Genomic DNA, 17,194 nt, shown 5'->3' on the forward strand with positions numbered 1-17,194 from the left:
AATGCCCGCATTGGCTGGGCAGTCCTAGAAGTTGGCCAGCTGCTAGTGCGCGTGCCCGTTACACACACACACACACACACACACACACACACACACACACACACACAGAGAGAGAGAGAGAGAGAGAGAGAGAGAGAGAGAGAGAGAGAGAGAGAGAGAAGAGAGCGCGAGTGCACGGATACCAACCAAAACATTGGCCCCATACAGCAGTAAGTAAGAAAGAGCCCGCATTATTCTGTGCTGCTGCCAGGTGAAGCCAGGCGTCACCTGTCCTAGGCCGCCTGAAGCCGACTGCTGACGTCACTCCCTGCACGCTCATTACGACAATACTAGTGGACTCTCACTTGTGGACCACATCAAAAGAAAAGTGTAAACATGCTGGATCACTCGGGATGGACAGGTGGAATGGTGCGGTAGCCACGCGCCGACTCCGACAATACACTTGCTGTGTGGCAATAGGAGTATACTTGGCAGCTATCAAACTGCTGTCTGCATCCTGCTCTTTATTCAAAAGAAATTTCGACAAGAAAACCGATTGTTTAGGTACGTTCGTAGACGTAGACATTTGTTTGCGGATGACTCAGCATGTTGTGAATCGTACTGTTGCCACTTCAAGGAAAGAACTGCATTTAGGCCTTAGTGGCACTGCAGGTACAGATGACACTGCTATCAACAGTACACTGTGCGTGTTTTTATGTTAGGCAGTGTAATACTACCTACCCGCACAGCTGCCTATTTAAATCAATTGTTCCCAGAGGCTTGGTACCGGTGAAACATGTGTAAGTCTTACGACCAGAAGGCTGCAGCGTGCTTATTCATGAATGCGTCAGGTTTCTGCTATCATATTTGTAGTCTGGCACCACTTGCCTTTTCCCGAATACGAAGGTATCCTATGCTCGCAAAGAGGTAAAGTGACTGTGATGATGGCAATTGTTGTTCCTAGGAGTAAAAACTTGAATTATCAGCCTATCTTAACAGAAATCTTAGGAAGAAGAGGAGGAGGTATTAGCTAAAGGAAGATAAGAGCCATGACAAACGAGAAAATAGAACTGATACGTCTCGAAAACCTTTGGAGTTAGAAGACAACCCCTGTGAGTGAGAGTATACAGTACAACGTCGGTAACCCTTACGCGTCTTAAGAGGAAACTAAGAGGGAACTACCGGGTGAGTTGGCCGCGCGGTTAGGGGCGCGCAGCTGTGAGCTTGCATCCGGGAGATAGTGGGTTCGAACCCCACTGTCGGCAGTCCTGAATATGGTTTTCCGTGGTTTCCCATTTTCACATCAGGCAAATGCTGGGGCGGTACCTTAACTAAGGCCACGGTCGCTTCCTTCCCACTCCTAGGCCTTTCCTGTCCTATCGTCGCCATATGACCTATCTGTGTCGGTGCGACGTAAAGCAACTTGCAAAAAAGTCCGTGTTTGTGTATTTTAATGTGTTATTTTAAATTCCAACTTAAATTATATATATATATATATATATATATATATATATATATATATATATATACACTTCAGGCAATGCCTTATTCCATTGTCACCTGTATTTTCTATAATTTTATTAGAAAATAGGACGTTGCGAATTAGATCCACTGATTGTTTTAATCTCATCATTTTTCATCACCATTTATTTAAAACTCTAGTCACTGGATTTTTTTTTTAAATTCTCATATCATATCGTCCATCTCGTACCATTAGGGGTCGATGATCTTAGATGTTAGGCTCCTTTAAACAACAATCGTCATCATCATCATCATCATCATCATCATCATCATATTTATCTGTGATGCTCATTAGTGCTTTATAGAGAAGTATAACAAGATAATCTTCCCCTAATACAATGGGTGTACTATATGTTTAGGGCCAAAATAAAGTGGAGGAACAGTACCAACGCCATCTCTGAACCCCCTAGTGTCACCGATAACGAGCCCCTTCTGAGGACGGCAAAGTGTTCCCTTGTACGAAAGGCGTGATCGCTTATAAAAAGATAAATATTGCTAAGCATGATATTTACTGCTTATTTCTTTGATCGATCTGTGCTCAATTGAATATGATCTCAGATGTCCACTCTGTCTGACCACCACGAACCTGCTACGCTGGCGTAGCAGGAGGAGAGGTGATACTCCCACGTGGCGCGTCCCAGGTGGCGGATAGGGGGGTCCTAACCGGCTTGCTGGCGGACTTGAGGGAAATAAAATACCTCTCGCGGACCAAACCCACAACCCCCTGTGGGTGGGGAAAGCCGACGAAGAATACACCCACGGTATCCCCTGCCTGTCGTAAGAGGCGACTAAAAGGGGCGACTAAGGGATGATTGTCTTGGAACCATGAAACTACTTTTGATTCGTACCATCACGCGGGGAACACCATGGGTTGCCTGTACTTGCGAGTTGTACCACTATGTTCGGCACGAAATGGGTTTGTGTTTAGTAGTAGTCATGAGCTTGGCCTGGGGGCTTCCAGTACCCGTGCGTCGTACCCATGTGAGCACCGCGGGTCTGGGCGTTGCCTGTGAGTTGTACCACTATATGAGCGACACCGTGGGTCTGCGTTGCCAGTGATCAGTATCCACTATGTGAGGAACACCACGGGAATGCCGGTGCCCGTGATTAGTACACCTAGGTGTACACCATAGGTCTGCGTTACCTTTACGACGTTCAATACTTGTGAGTAGTACCTTAATGTTTGGAACATCGTGAGTTTACGCTACCTTTGATTAATACTTCATTTTTCGAAGTGACGGATGCCTTCTTTCTTCTTTTTGTTTCTCTCTCTACCCCCTGTGGGTGGGTGACACAGACGAAAAACGCACCCACGGTATCCCCTGCCAATCGTGAGAGGCGACTAAAAGGGGCGACCAAGGGACGATTGAATTAGAACCATGAAACTACTTTTGACTCGTGCTGTCACGCCTTAAAACGACAAGCATCATCATCATCAGAAAATGTTAATAAAATCGTAGTCACCTCAAAAACTAGTTGAAAGGGAATTCGCGAGGGTACCTCGCCCTCTAATCCGTGATTTCGGTTAAGTACTTCCGACTAGTTTCAAATTTACATTGGAGAAAAGAAACGCTGCATTACTAAGGTTGGAAACCTTCCCCTCGAGCTAGTTTTCAAAGACTATCACATGGTTATACTGAATCTGCAATTACCTTGAGCTGGTGGACCTCACGAAGATACCCCCTGTGGGTGGGGGACGCAGATGAAGAATACACCCACGGTATCCCCTGCCTGTCGTAAGAGGAGACTGAAAGGGGCCACCAAGGGAAGATTGCATCAGAACTATGAAACGGCTTTTCTTTAGTACCATCATGCGGGTCTTCTTTACTTGCGAGTAGAACCACTCTGTTAGGTACTCAATAGTTCTGTGATTCGTAGCAGTAGAGCGGGGTTCACTGTGCGTTTCCAGTACCGGTGATTTGTACCACTAAATGCGGAACACCACGGTCTTACGTTGCCCGTGATTAGTACCATTAAGTGAGAAACACCACGGGTCTGGGCGTTGCCTGTGGTTAGTAACACAATATGAGCGACACCGTGGATCTTCGTTGCCTATGATTAGTACTCACTATATGCGGAACACCACGGAAGAACCGGCGCCCGTGATTAGTACACTTGGGTGAGGAACGCTATGGGGTTGCGTTGCCTATGAGATTCGCCATTATGTGAGAAACACCAGAGGTCTGCGGTACCTGTACGACAGACAATACTTGTGAGTAGTACCATAATGTTTGGAATGCCGTGAGTTTACGCTACCTTTGATTAGTACCGCAACCTGAGAAATACCATGGTTCTACTTTACTCGCGACATGTACCATTCTGTGGGGCCTTAGACGTGAATTTAGCACCCCTTCAGACATCAAGCATCCTTGTGCTTTATAAATGGTCCCTTGGTCAGTAATACTCCAATTAACTACCTTATTTTTGTGTCTGATCCAATGTTTTTGTTTCTTTTTTGTTTTTGTTTTTGTAGGGTTCATGTCCATCCATTCATTCTTCATTACATTTTTTATTTTATTTTTGTCAGTAGATGAATTTGAATTTTAGTTATTTCATTTCGTACCATTAGGGGCCGATGACCTCGCTGTTAGGCCCCTTTAAACAAGCATCATCATCATCATCATCATCAGAAAACCATGGTTCTCCTGTACTAGCGATAAGTGCTATTATGAGGGACCGTTGACATGGCTATTGAACTCCTTTAGGTGTCCTAACCGCCTTGCCGGCGAACTTGAGGGAAATAAAATACCTCTCGCGAACCAAACACACAACCCCCTGTCGGTGGGGGCGGCAGACGAATAATACACCCACGGTATCCCCTGCCTCTCGTGAGAGGCAACTAAAAGGGGCGACCAAGGGATGATTGTATTAGAACCATGAAACTACTTGTGATTAGTACCATCACGTTGAGAACACCAACGGTCGCTTTTACTTGCGCGTAGTACCACTATGTTAGGTACGTAATAGGTCTGTGATTAGTGGCATACAGGAGCAGCGTGCGGTCGGCTTTTGCAGTACCTGTGATTAGTACAACCATATGAGCAGAACCATGGGATGATAGCTACCATGATTCTGCCTTGCGTATGATTAGTTCCTACTATATGAGGAACATCACGGGATAGCGGAAGGTCCCTGTGGTACTCTTATGTGATGAACGCCATGGGGTTGCTTTGCCTATAAATGGCGCCGCAATGTGAGAAAAACCATAGGTCTGTATTATATGTCGAATTTCATAACCTGTGAGTAGTACCATAATGTGTGGAATACCGCGAGTCTCTGCTACTTTTGATTAGTACCGCAACAGGACACATACCATGGTTCTACTTTCCTAGCGATAAGTACCGTTATGAGGGGCCGATAACTTGGATTTTGAACCCCCTTTAGACTGCAAGCATCCTCGATTTAGTATTATGCTCTAGCAGCAGTCCCTTGGTCAGTAATCCTATTGTTTTTCCGTCACTTTCTATGAATGTAAGGTATTGCGGGTGGCATCCACTGATTGTTTTAAATACATCTCCATCCATTCATTCTTCGTTCTCATGTTTTGAATTCTGGTCAGTGGAGAATTTTTTGGACTTTTAATTTGTCATTCCATTTCGTCTCATTTCGTGCCATTAGGGGCCCGTAACCTTGATGTTAGGTCCCTTTAAACAAGAAGCATCATCATCATCATGAACTCCTTTATACAATAAGCACCATCGATTCAGGATTGTGCTTTGGAAACAGTCCTTTGGTCCGTAATATTGTTTCTGGTCAGGTGAGGCATTGCGGGTCGGATACACTGATTGTTTTAAATTAGTATTCATTCCTATTCTTCATCATTACGTTTTGAATTCTGGTCAGTTGAAGAATTTTGTACTTTTAAATTGTCATTGCATTTCGTATCTCTCCGTACCTTTAGGTCCACGAACCTGCTACGCAGGCGTAGCAGGGGGAGAGGTGATACTTCCACGTGGCGCGTCCCAGGTGGCGGATAGGGGGGTCCTAACCGGCTTGCCGGCGGACTTGAGGGAAATAAAATACCTCTCGCGGACCAAACACACAACCCCTGTGGGTGGGGGAGGCTGACGAATAATACACCCACGGTATCCCCTGCCTGTCGTGAGAGGCGACTAAAAGGGGCAACCAAGGGATGATTGAATTAGAACCATGAAACTACTTTTGATTCGTACCATCACGCGGGGAACACCATGGGTTGCCTGTACTTGCGAGTTGTACCACTATGTTCGGTACGAAATGGGTTTGTGTTTAGTAGTAGTCATGAGCGTGGCCTGGGGGTTTCCAGTACCCGTGCGTCGTACCCATGTGAGCACCACCGCGGGTCTGGGCGTAGCCTGTGAGTTGTACCACTATATGAGCGACACCGTGGGTCTGCGTTGCCTTTGATTAGTATCCACTCTGGAGGAACACCACGGGGCCCGTGGGACCGGCATCCGTGCCTAGTACACCTAGGTGAGGAAACTCATTGGTTTGCGTTGGGTATGAGTGGCGCCATTGTGTGAGAAACACCATAGGCCTGTGTTACCTGTACGAAGTACAATACTTGTGAGTAGTACCGTCTTGTGTGGAACACCGTGAGTTCCGCTACTTTTGATTAGTACCCCAACATGCCAATACCATGGTTCTACTTTACTCGCGATATGTACCATTCTGTGAGGCCTTAGACATGGATTTTGCACCCCTTTCGACATCAAGCATCATCGTGCTTTATGAGTGGTCCCTTGGTCAGTAATCAATTATGTATGATCTTTGTTTGAGTCTGATCCACTGTATTTTGGTTGTTTGTTTCCTTGTTTTTTTTTTTTTTTTTTTTTTTTTTGTTGGGTTCATGTCCATCCATTCATTCTTCATGACGACATTATTATTATTTTTGGTCAGTGGATGAATTTGACATTTTTGTTCTTTCATTTCGTACCATTAGGGGCCGATGACCTCGATGTTAGGCTCCTTTAAACAATAAGCATCATCATCATTGTACCTTTAGGGGCCGATGACCTAGATGTTAGGCCCCTCTAAACAACCATCATCCACGAACCTGCTACGGTGGCGTAGCAGGGGGAGAGGTGATACTCCCACGTGGCGCGTCCCAGGTGGCGGATAGGGGGGTCCTAACCGGCTTGCCGGCGGACTTGAGGGAAATAAAATACCTCTCGCGGACCAAACACACTACCCCCTGCGGGTGGGGGACACACATGCAGAATACACCCGCGGTATCCCCTGCCTGTCGTAAGAGGCGACAAAAAGGGGCGACCTTGGCGTGGACATGGATTGCGGTTTGGTATAATGTGATGGACCTCCTGTGGATGGGAGAGGCTGAATACATCCATAGGTAATCCCTGCCTGTCGTAGAAGGCGACTTAAAGGGTCATGTGGCCATGGTCCCCTCTTTATTTTTTTATTATTTTTCCGAGGGTCAGATGTAGACCATTCAAAATTTGATGTGCGTGCTGCCCGGCGATGGAGCTCCTATGTGTGCGACTACGCTCGAAAGCCCGTGCCAGCAACCACCCAGGACGCGGCGGGTGGGAGTATCATGTACCCGGGCAGTGGTATCCGCCTGACAACGCAGGTCCCCGCACAGCCGAATGCCAGAAGGACATATTATTATTAATTATTTTTATTTATTTTTCCTATTGTTAGTGCTCTGTACACGCTATGGGGTACATGCTATTGCGGGTGACTGGAGGAAGGGAGTCCTAGTGCTCATTGCCTCAGTCATCCCGTATTAGGCATCGTTCAACATCGGACCCCGGGCAATACCTGCTACGACCAGGTGGGTATTGCCTTGGCTGCTTGGTTCGGCTACAGAGACCCCTGATCGGAGTGGGTGGCATTCGGGGAGGATGCTATCGGGCATGGCTTCCAAACGAAGTCGGCTCTCACAAGGTGGTCGCCCACCTAAGTCTTTAACTTTTGCTTCCCTGAGAGGTTCAACTCCCTGGGAACATGCGCAGCGTGAAGGAATGGGATCCAGCTTCCCTAGGTTTCTGGTCGCTACCAGAACCGATGGGCACGATTTTAAGCTGGTGAAGTCGATCCTGTTTAGTAGACACATCGAAGGCGTCTATGGCGAACTGGAGGAACTAAAGAAAATGCGCAACGGTAGTTTGCTTCTAAAAACTCGTACAGCACTGCAAGCTGATCAGTTGCTTAAGTGCGAGCACTTTGGCGAAATCCCCGTCAAAGTGGAGGAGCATAAGTCCTTGAACCTGGTTCGCGGAGTAATCTTTCACCGCGACCTTATTTTGAACACTGACGACGAGTTGATGGAAGACATGAAGAACCGTGGCGTGACACACGTCCGGCGCATTACGCGCAAGGTCAACGGTGAAGACGTTGCCACTGGTGCCTTCATTGTCTCTTTCAAGTTGTCAGTGTTACCAGAGAAAGTCAAGGTAACAACTTATCGTTGCGATGTGAGGCCGTACATCCCGCCTCCTATGCGATGCTATCAATGCCAGCGATTCGGACATATGGTCTCTCGCTGTTCGAATCAGGCTGTATGTGGTACATGTGGACGAGTAGCTCACGGCGCGGAGGAGTGCACAACTCCATACAAGTGCACTAACAGCTCCGGTTTTCATTCTCCTCGGGATCGGAACTGTCCGACATACCTGAGTGAGAAGAAGATCCAGGAGATCAAGACCCTGGATGGTCTTTCCTACCAGGAAGCGCGCCGTAAGTTTAATTCTACCAATATACCTGCCCGTACACTCGACTATGGCTTGATAGCTCAGAGTCTTCCAGGTTCGTCATTTACGACCAAGACACCTGTCCAGACCGCTGCGCCCAAGGCGACTGTTGCTGCTCCCAGCAACGTCGCAAATAGTCAAAGCTCGAAGGGGGGGACCACCCCACCTTCGACCAACCAGAAGTCTGTGCCGGCTGGGAACTGCCAGCCGGCACAGCAAGGGGGGAAGACTAAGTCTCCCCCCCCTAGGAGGTCGACGAAAGTCGTGCCCCAGCCGGCGGAGGCGGCTTCGTTGACCAGGGCTGGGAAACCATCTCCCAGCCCGTCTAAACTTGATAAGAAAAAGGGGAAGAAGAGCGCCCGTCCTGAGCGCTCTCGGACTTCCCCTGCGAAGGAGAAGTCATGCCCTCCACCTGGGGGATATGAATCTGCGCCGGGAGGCACTCCTGCTCCCAAACCTGCGCGCTCTCCTCGTAGGGGACCCCCTCGCGCCCGAAAAGCGTCAAAGTTCTGGGCGGCACCCCTGCCATCTTTTGATGACGGGATGGATGTCGCGCTGTCCTCTACATCTACGGATGTAGAACTAGATAGTGTTTAGGCTTACGAGCATTTTGTCGCTCATAACCTAACACTCCTTCTATAGTCCACACTATGGCACTGTTACAGTGGAATTGTAACGGTTATGACAGGCATCTTGCTGAGTTACGTCAGCTTATTAGTGAGTACGCAGCGAGTATAGTCTGTATTCAGGAGACCAATTTCCGACCTGGTCATCACACGGTCTTGAGGAATTTCAAACTATACTCGACAGAACGATACTATGCTCACCGGGCTTCCGGAGGCGTTGGCATTTTTGTACGTTCTGATAGCTACAGCGAAGAGGTTCCATTAAGAACCCCTCTTGAGGCTGTAGCTGTTCGCGTTCCGCTGCCTGTCATAACAACAGTGTGTAATGTTTATTTTCCACCAGGTCACGCTCTTAACGTAACTGATGTCACTGATCTTATAGATCAGCTTCCACCTCCCTTCCTCTTATTGGGCGATTTTAACGCCCATCACCCCATATGGGGCTCTGAGACGCCTTGCCCCAGGGGGAGAGAGCTGGAAACATTAGTAACAGAGCTGGATTTATGTATTTTGAACATTGGGGAACCAACTCACTTTAGTGTACGTTACGGCACATATTCTCGCATAGACGTAAGTCTATGCAGCCGAACGTTGGTTCCACTGTTTCGGTGGCATACACACGATGATCTCTGTGACAGTGACCATTTTCCCATCATTCTTACTTTGATGAACCAAAAATCCGTCGAGGCTCCCCCTCGATGGATTTTGAAACATGCTGATTGGCCAAAGTACACATCGTTAGCTGTCTTTAGCGATGATATCAGGCAGACCGTCGGCGAGGAAATAACTTATATAACCCGAGTTATTCTTGCTGCTGCTGCGGAGTCCATTCCGTTCTACTCGGGGACTCCTCGCCGAAAGCTCGTTCCTTGGTGGAACGAAGAAATAGCCTCAGCTATCAAAGAACGCCGTCACGCTCACAAACGTTACCGTCGACAGCCTACTGCGGCCAACTTGATAACATTCAAGAAACTCCGCGCTAAGGCGCGAGTTCTTATTCGCCAAAGTAAGAAGGCTTCATGGGAGAGATATGTGTCGTCTATGACGTCACATACTCCATCATCTCAAGTGTGGACTAAGCTTCGACGTATTTCGGGTATCCATGGATCATCTTCTGTACCGGGAATTTCCATTGCAGGTAATATCGTCACTGAATCCCTCCTGATTGCTGACCATCTAGCCAGTCATTTCGCGGATGTATCTGGCTCCGGGAATTACCATCCTGATTTCCTCGCTGTGAAGCGAGAGGCAGAACGTCATCACCTTAGTTTTGCCTCTCAAGCTTCAGAGGACTACAACGTGCCCTTTACGGAGTGGGAACTCCGCAGCGCCCTAGCGCTTTGCAAGGACACGTCTCCTGGACCGGACAACATCCACAACCAGATGTTGAAGCACCTTAGTGATGAAAATCTACTCTATCTCCTTCGTGTGTTCAACCGTATCTGGATGGAGGGTGCTTTTCCGTCTCAGTGGCGAGAGGGCATAGTCATTCCTGTCCTCAAGCCTGACAAAGATCCTAAGTATGCAGGAAGTTACAGGCCGATTTGTCTTACCAACTGCCTGTGTAAGCTATTTGAGAGGATGGTAAATCGCAGACTCGTGTGGTGTCTGGAGAAACAAGGACTCTTGTCCGAGTACCAATGTGGATTTCGAGCCGCTCGATCCACCACAGACCACTTGGTACGCCTGGAGAGCTCTATCCAGGATGCGTTTCTCCGCAAACAGCACTTGGTAGCTGTCTTCTTTGACTTGGAGAAGGCCTACGACACCACCTGGCGATATGGCATCCTTTCAGTCCTGCATCAATGGAGATTCCGAGGTAACTTGCCGGTATTTATTGCGAATTTTTTGTCCCTCCGTCTATTCCGTGTCCGAGTAGGGAGGACATATTCGCAATACCACGTTCAAGAAAATGGAGTCCCACAGGGATCGGTTCTTAGTGTCACTCTGTTCGCGATTGCCATAAACGGTATTGTCGCTGCTGCTGGTCCAGCCGTAATACCGTCCCTATATGTGGATGATTTTGCTCTGCACTATAGCTCGTGCAGTATGGCAGTCGCAGAGCGACAGTTACAGCAAGCTATTAGGAGGGTGGAGAAGTGGACCTTAGAACATGGCTTTCGGTTTTCTGCCGTAAAGACCTGCGTTGTCCACTTTTGTCGTCAACGTACACTTCACCCTCATCCTGAGCTTTATCTAGGTAATGTCGTTCTTCCAGTTGTTGACACCTACCGATTTCTTGGGCTCCTTTTTGACAGTAAATTATCGTGGGAGCCACACGTGCGGGAGCTAAAAGTGCAATGCACCAAGAGGCTTAACCTCTTGAAGTTTCTTAGCAGCACTAATTGGGGAGCTGACCGCGTGGTGCTCCTGCGATTCTATCGGGCACACATTTTATCTCGGTTAGACTACGGCAGTGCAGCATATGGCTCCGCAAGACCAAGCGTTCTTGCGAAGCTGAACAGTATCCACCACAGCGGGGTTAGGTTGGCGACGGGAGCTTTTCGTACTAGCCCCATCGCTAGCCTGCTCGCTGAGTCTGGTGTGCCGCCTTTACACCTGAGGCGCCAGCAACTACTACTTATGTATGCTGCAAATTTGCGACAGATGCCACTTCATCCGAGCTATCCCTGCGTATTCAGCAATGGCAACCGTTTGTTGTACGTTGCTCATCAACGTGCGACGCGGCCGGTTGGGATACGCTTGGATAGCAGTTATGAATTGTTTGACGTACCTTCGATTCCTTGCCTTGTCAGACAACCAAGTGGGGTACCTCCGTGGGTTGTACGACGACCTGAAATCATCCTGGATTTGCACACTGGCCCGAAGGGAGACACGGACCCTTCGATTTATCGGAGGATCTATCTGTCCGTTCTTGGCCGCTATCCAGGTTCAGTCGTCGTTTACACGGATGGTTCAAGGACAGATACGAAGGTGGGCTGTGCGTTCGTTGTCGACAATGATCGGTTTCTTTTTGCTCTCCCGGACACCTGTAGTGTGTACACGGCAGAGCTCTATGCTATCTGTGAGGCTCTGCGGTACGCACTAGACAATGAGCGCCGACACTTTCTCGTGTGTACTGACTCCTTGAGTTCGCTTCAGGCTATCGATACCTGTTTCCCTCGACACCCTCTGGTGCAGCGGATCCAGGACCTGCTGGCCGGGTGTTCGGATGCCGGCACCAGAATTACGTTTGTGTGGCTCCCCAGCCACATGGGCATAGAGGGAAACGAGTTAGCAGATCAGGCTGCCAAGGAGGCAGTTACACTGCCCCCGTTGCCTTTCAAGGTTCCAGCAAGTGATATTCGCTCTCAGCTGAGACATCTGGTTATGTCTCATTGGGAGATGGAGTGGCAGGCCATCCCACTTCCCAATAAGCTGAGAGCGATAAAAGGAACAACGAAGGTATGGAGGACTTCCCTTCGGGCTTCGCGGAGGGAAGCCGTGGTATTATGTCGCCTTCGGATCGGCCACGGTATCTTGACGCACTCCCATCTACTGAAAGGAGAACCCCCTCCGGTGTGTACCTGCGGCGACCATCTTACCGTGGTACACATCCTTACGGAGTGCGTGGACCTGGTCGATCTGCGCCGTAGTCTTAACCTTCCGAGTACTATCTCCCTTATCTTGCGCGATGACGAGCAGTCAGCAGACCTCGTCATCCGCTTTATGAGGGATAGCGGTCTGTTTTATCGTGTGTAATGATGTCCTTTGTGCTTGTATCTTTGTGTCAATTACGCTCTTATCCTATTGACTTCATTTTAGTTTGTGTTGCGTATTTTAATGTGTTCTTTTAACGTCCAATGTAAAGTATGTATATATATCTGTACTAGCAGGCAATGCCTTATTCCATTATCTCCTGTAATTTTTCTTCTTTTGTTCCAAAATAAGGCATTGCGAATTAGATCCACTGATTGTTTTAATTTCATACTCATTTTTCATCGCATTTTTTTAAAACTCTAATCAGTGGCTACGTTTTAAATTTTAACTATCATATGTCATTTCGTCCATCTCGTTCCATTAGGGGCCGATGACCTTCGATGTTAGGCCCCTTTAAACAACAAACATCATCATCATCATCAACAACCATCATCATCATCATTCTAAAGGGAACGTGTGTAAAGGGTTAGCATTCGTTTACATCCCAGGCAGTTTAAGATACCTCACCCACACGTGATTTCGTTTATAACCAATTAGGATATCTGTTAGTTTTTTGCCGATATAAGATTTCGATCCAATCTTCGCAGGTTGCGTGTGCTAGCGTCCTTGAGCTTGTTAAATTTCTAGAAATCTTTGGAGCGCCTTCTAATTGTTTTCTTCACACGAATGTGGTTATTTTGAAAAATGCTCTTATGTAAGTGGGATGAGATAGTGGGAGACGAAAAGGTGTTTACGTGAGTTCCACGAAGACACATGTGTCGTCTATTGTTCTGTGTGCTACTTAGTCATTGAAACAGCGCACGCCATGTCTGGTGGATGGATTCGCGTGATTGGGCCGGGTCAGGTCGCAGATTGTGTGTGTGTGTTTTTGTACACTACATGCCGTTCTGCTCGCTGAAAACAAGTAGAGATATAGTAATACCTCGTGCAACGCGGGGTTTGCCTTCCTTAATTTTACTGCACAGTAGACCACCTCGTTCATTTTATGAGGGATAGTGGCCTGTTTTATCATGTTTAAACGTGAAGGTTCTATTTGTTTTTAATTTTATTGTTAACCATGTTTTTTATTCTTTTAACTTTGGTTTTACTTGTGTATTTTTTTAACTGTTCTGTAAACTTTTAATTTGAATGAAATATGTTCCACTTTAAATGCAATGCCTTATTTAATATTTTTACATGTTATCAAATTTTGTAAGAAAATAAGGCATTGCGAATTAGAACCACTATTGTTTTAAATTCATGTTCATTTTTCATCATCATGTTGTTAAATTCTAGTCAGTGGGCAATTTTAAATTATAATTCCATGTCGTATCATCTCGTATCATTAAAGACTAATGGTCTAGATGTTAGTTCTCTTTAAACTATAAGCATCGTCATGATTTACTGTATTATTAGCCTTATTACGGCAATAATAATAATAATTTCGTGTGGCTATTTCTAGCCGAGTGCAGACCCTCCGATGAGTGTGGGCGGCATCTGCCATTTGTAGGTAACTGCGTGTTATTGTAGTGGAGGATATTGTTATGTGTGGTGTGTGAGTTGCAGGGATGTTGAGGACAGCACAAACACCCAGCCCCCGGGCCATTGGAATTAATCAATTAAGATTTAAATTCCCGACCCGGCCGGGAATCGAACCCGGGACCCTCTAAACCGAAGACCAGTACGCTGACCATTCAGCCAACGAGTCGGACCTTATTACGGTGGGCACGGCGTTATAGCGCACTCGATACTCGAGCCCCAACCTGAATGTCTCAGGTCGAAATTCGACGATTTCGGGTGAGATATTGGATAGGTCCAGCGTAAGGCCATGAAAAGAGTACACAACATTAAATTGAAACTGATTCTCAGTTTACCGACGACCCCATACAAACGAGGAAATGTATAAGCTGCATGAGATGCAGTGTTTACAGTGTACGGTACAGTTTAGAATAGTGTAGGACGTTCTTATAAACAAACTTTCGTCGACCTGTCTTTGCCCTATTCATTGGCTGATCAATTAGCATAAAGGCCTTCGGTTTTGAGGGCTCCTTGTTCGATATAAGGGCGGGTCGGTGATTTTAGCCGCATCTGGTTAATTCTCCAGCCAGGGGGCTACAAAGGTTTTTGTGTTCAGTTGCACTCAACACTACCAAATACACCCAGGAACCTACTACGCTGGCGTAGCAGGGGGAAAGATGATACTCCCACGTGCCGCGTCCCAGGTGGCGGATAGGGGGGAAATAAAATACCTCTCGCGGACCAAACACACTACCCCCCTGCGGGTGGGGGACGCTCATGCAGAATACACCCGCGCTATTCCCTGCCTGTCGTAAGAGGCGACTAAAAGGGGCCCAAGGGGCTCTCAACTTGGGAGTGTGGATTGACGCCATGGGGCCCTTAGCTGAGTCTTGACATTGCTTCCACTTACTCTGCCAGGCTCCTCACTTTCATCTATCCTGTCCGACCTCCCTTGGTCAACTCTTGTTCTTTTCCGACCCCGACGGTATTAGATCATTCGAGGCCTAGGGAGTCTTTCATTTTCACGTCCTTCGTGGCCCTTGCCTTTTTTGTTGTCATTTCATTTCGTACCATTAGGGGCCGATGACTTCGATGTTAGGCCCCTTTGAACAACAAGCATCATCATCATCATCATCATCATCTTCATCATCTTGGTGTATATCGGTTAACTGCTCTTTTTATCCCATGGACACTATTTGAGTTCGTGTTTGCTCATTTTTATGCGTTATTTTAACTTCTAACTTGAATTATGTATATCTGTACTTCCAGGCCACGCCTTATTCCATTGCACCTGTATTTTTCTATAATATCATTAGAAAGTAAGGCATTGCGAAGTAGATCCTCTGATTGTTTTAATCTCATAATCATTTTTTCATCACCATTCTTTTTAAACTCTAGTCAATGGATATATTTTAAAATTTTTATACCGTCTCATGTCGTCCATTTCGTACCGTTAGGGGTCGATGACTTTAGATGTTAGGCCCCTTTAAACAACAAGCACTCTCTGTGGGATGGGGACGCAGACGAAGAATACACCCACGGTATCCCCTGCCTGTCGTAAGAGGAGACTAAAAGGGGCAAGCAAGGGATGATTGAATCAGAACCATGAAACTATTTGTGATTATAGTGCCATCACGCGGGAAACACCATAGGTTGCCTTTACTTGAGAGTAGTACCACTCTGTTAGGTACTTAGTTGTGATTAGTAGCAGCAGAGAGTGGGTCACTGTGGGTTTCCATTACCTGTGATTAGTACCACTAAATGCGTAAAACCGCGGTCTTACGTTGCCCGTGATTAGTACCATTATGTGAGAAACACCATGGGTCCGGGCGTTGCCTGTGTTTCGTAACACCATATGAGCGACACCGTGGGTCTTCGTTACCTATGTATAGTACCCACTATATGAGGAACACCACGGGAAAACCGGCGCCCGTGACTAGTACCCCTATGTGAGGAACATTATGGGCTTGCGTTGCCTATGAGTAGCGACATTATGTGAGAAACACCAGAGGTCTGCGTTACCTGTACGACTTACAATACTTGTGAGTAGTACTGTAATGTTTGGAACACCGTGAGTATCCGCTACCTTTGATTAGTACCACAACTTGAGAAATACTATGGTTCTACTTTACTAGCGATAAGTGTCATTCTGGGGGACCGTTGACATGAACCCCTATAGACAAGCCTCATCCTTTCAGGATTGTGCTTTCGAAGCAGTCCCTTAGTCAGTAATATTGTTTCTGGGAATGTGAGGCATTGCGAGTCAGATCCACTGATTATTTTAAATTCATATTCATCAATTCATTCATCATGACGTTTTGAACTCTGGTCGGTGGATGAATTTTGTACTTTTACTGTAAATTGTTATTGCATTTCGTCTCATTTCATACCATAGGGGCCGATGACGTAGATGTTAGGCCCCTTTAATCTATAGCATCATCAGCATCATCAAACAACAAGCAGCAACATAATCAGAATTGATCAACGGTGTAAACTACCTCTCCTAAAAGACGAGTAAAAGGGTCCCCAGGGGATTTCTATTTGAAAACATTTAAAATAGTTTTTGCAAAGAAGTACTACAGATAATATTAGGACCATTGAATGGAATATAGGAGATCTCTCTGAAGTACTCTGGTAGCGTATTAATAACGAAATATCGTCGAGGGGACGTGCGATAAGGAGCGGCAGGTGATGAGTAGGAGGAGTAGGAGAAAGTGGGCTATGACCAGACCCAGAAGCTCCATGTACTGGTGGATAACATGGTAATCATCTGATTATCTAGACATGAGCAGTAGTAAGTCTCAGCTGCCATCACGGGACTTGCAGAGCGAGCATACTTCCGCGTCCCTTGCCAGGTGATCTGTCCATTGGAACAGCCTCTCCACTTCGCTTATTGGATTACCGATAGCTAACTGTACTTGATGAACAGAGGATCATGGGCGGGGTTCATCATTACATGTTTTGTCAGATGTAAATCCTTCAAACCCTTTGTGTGGGGGTGGTAGAATAGCATCCATGGTATCCTCTGTTTGCCGTAAGAGGCGAATAAAAGCGGCCCCCACGAACCTGCTACGCAGGCGTAGCAGGAGGGGAGAGGTGATACTCCCACGTGGCGCGTCCCAGGTGGCGGATAGGGGGGTCCTAACCGGCTTGCCGGCGGACTTCAGGGCAAAAAAATACCTCTCGCGCAACAAACACATTAACCCCTGCGGGTGGGGG

This window comes from Anabrus simplex, chromosome 4 (assembly GCF_040414725.1).
Source record: "Anabrus simplex isolate iqAnaSimp1 chromosome 4, ASM4041472v1, whole genome shotgun sequence".
Taxonomy (NCBI): domain Eukaryota; kingdom Metazoa; phylum Arthropoda; class Insecta; order Orthoptera; family Tettigoniidae; genus Anabrus; species Anabrus simplex.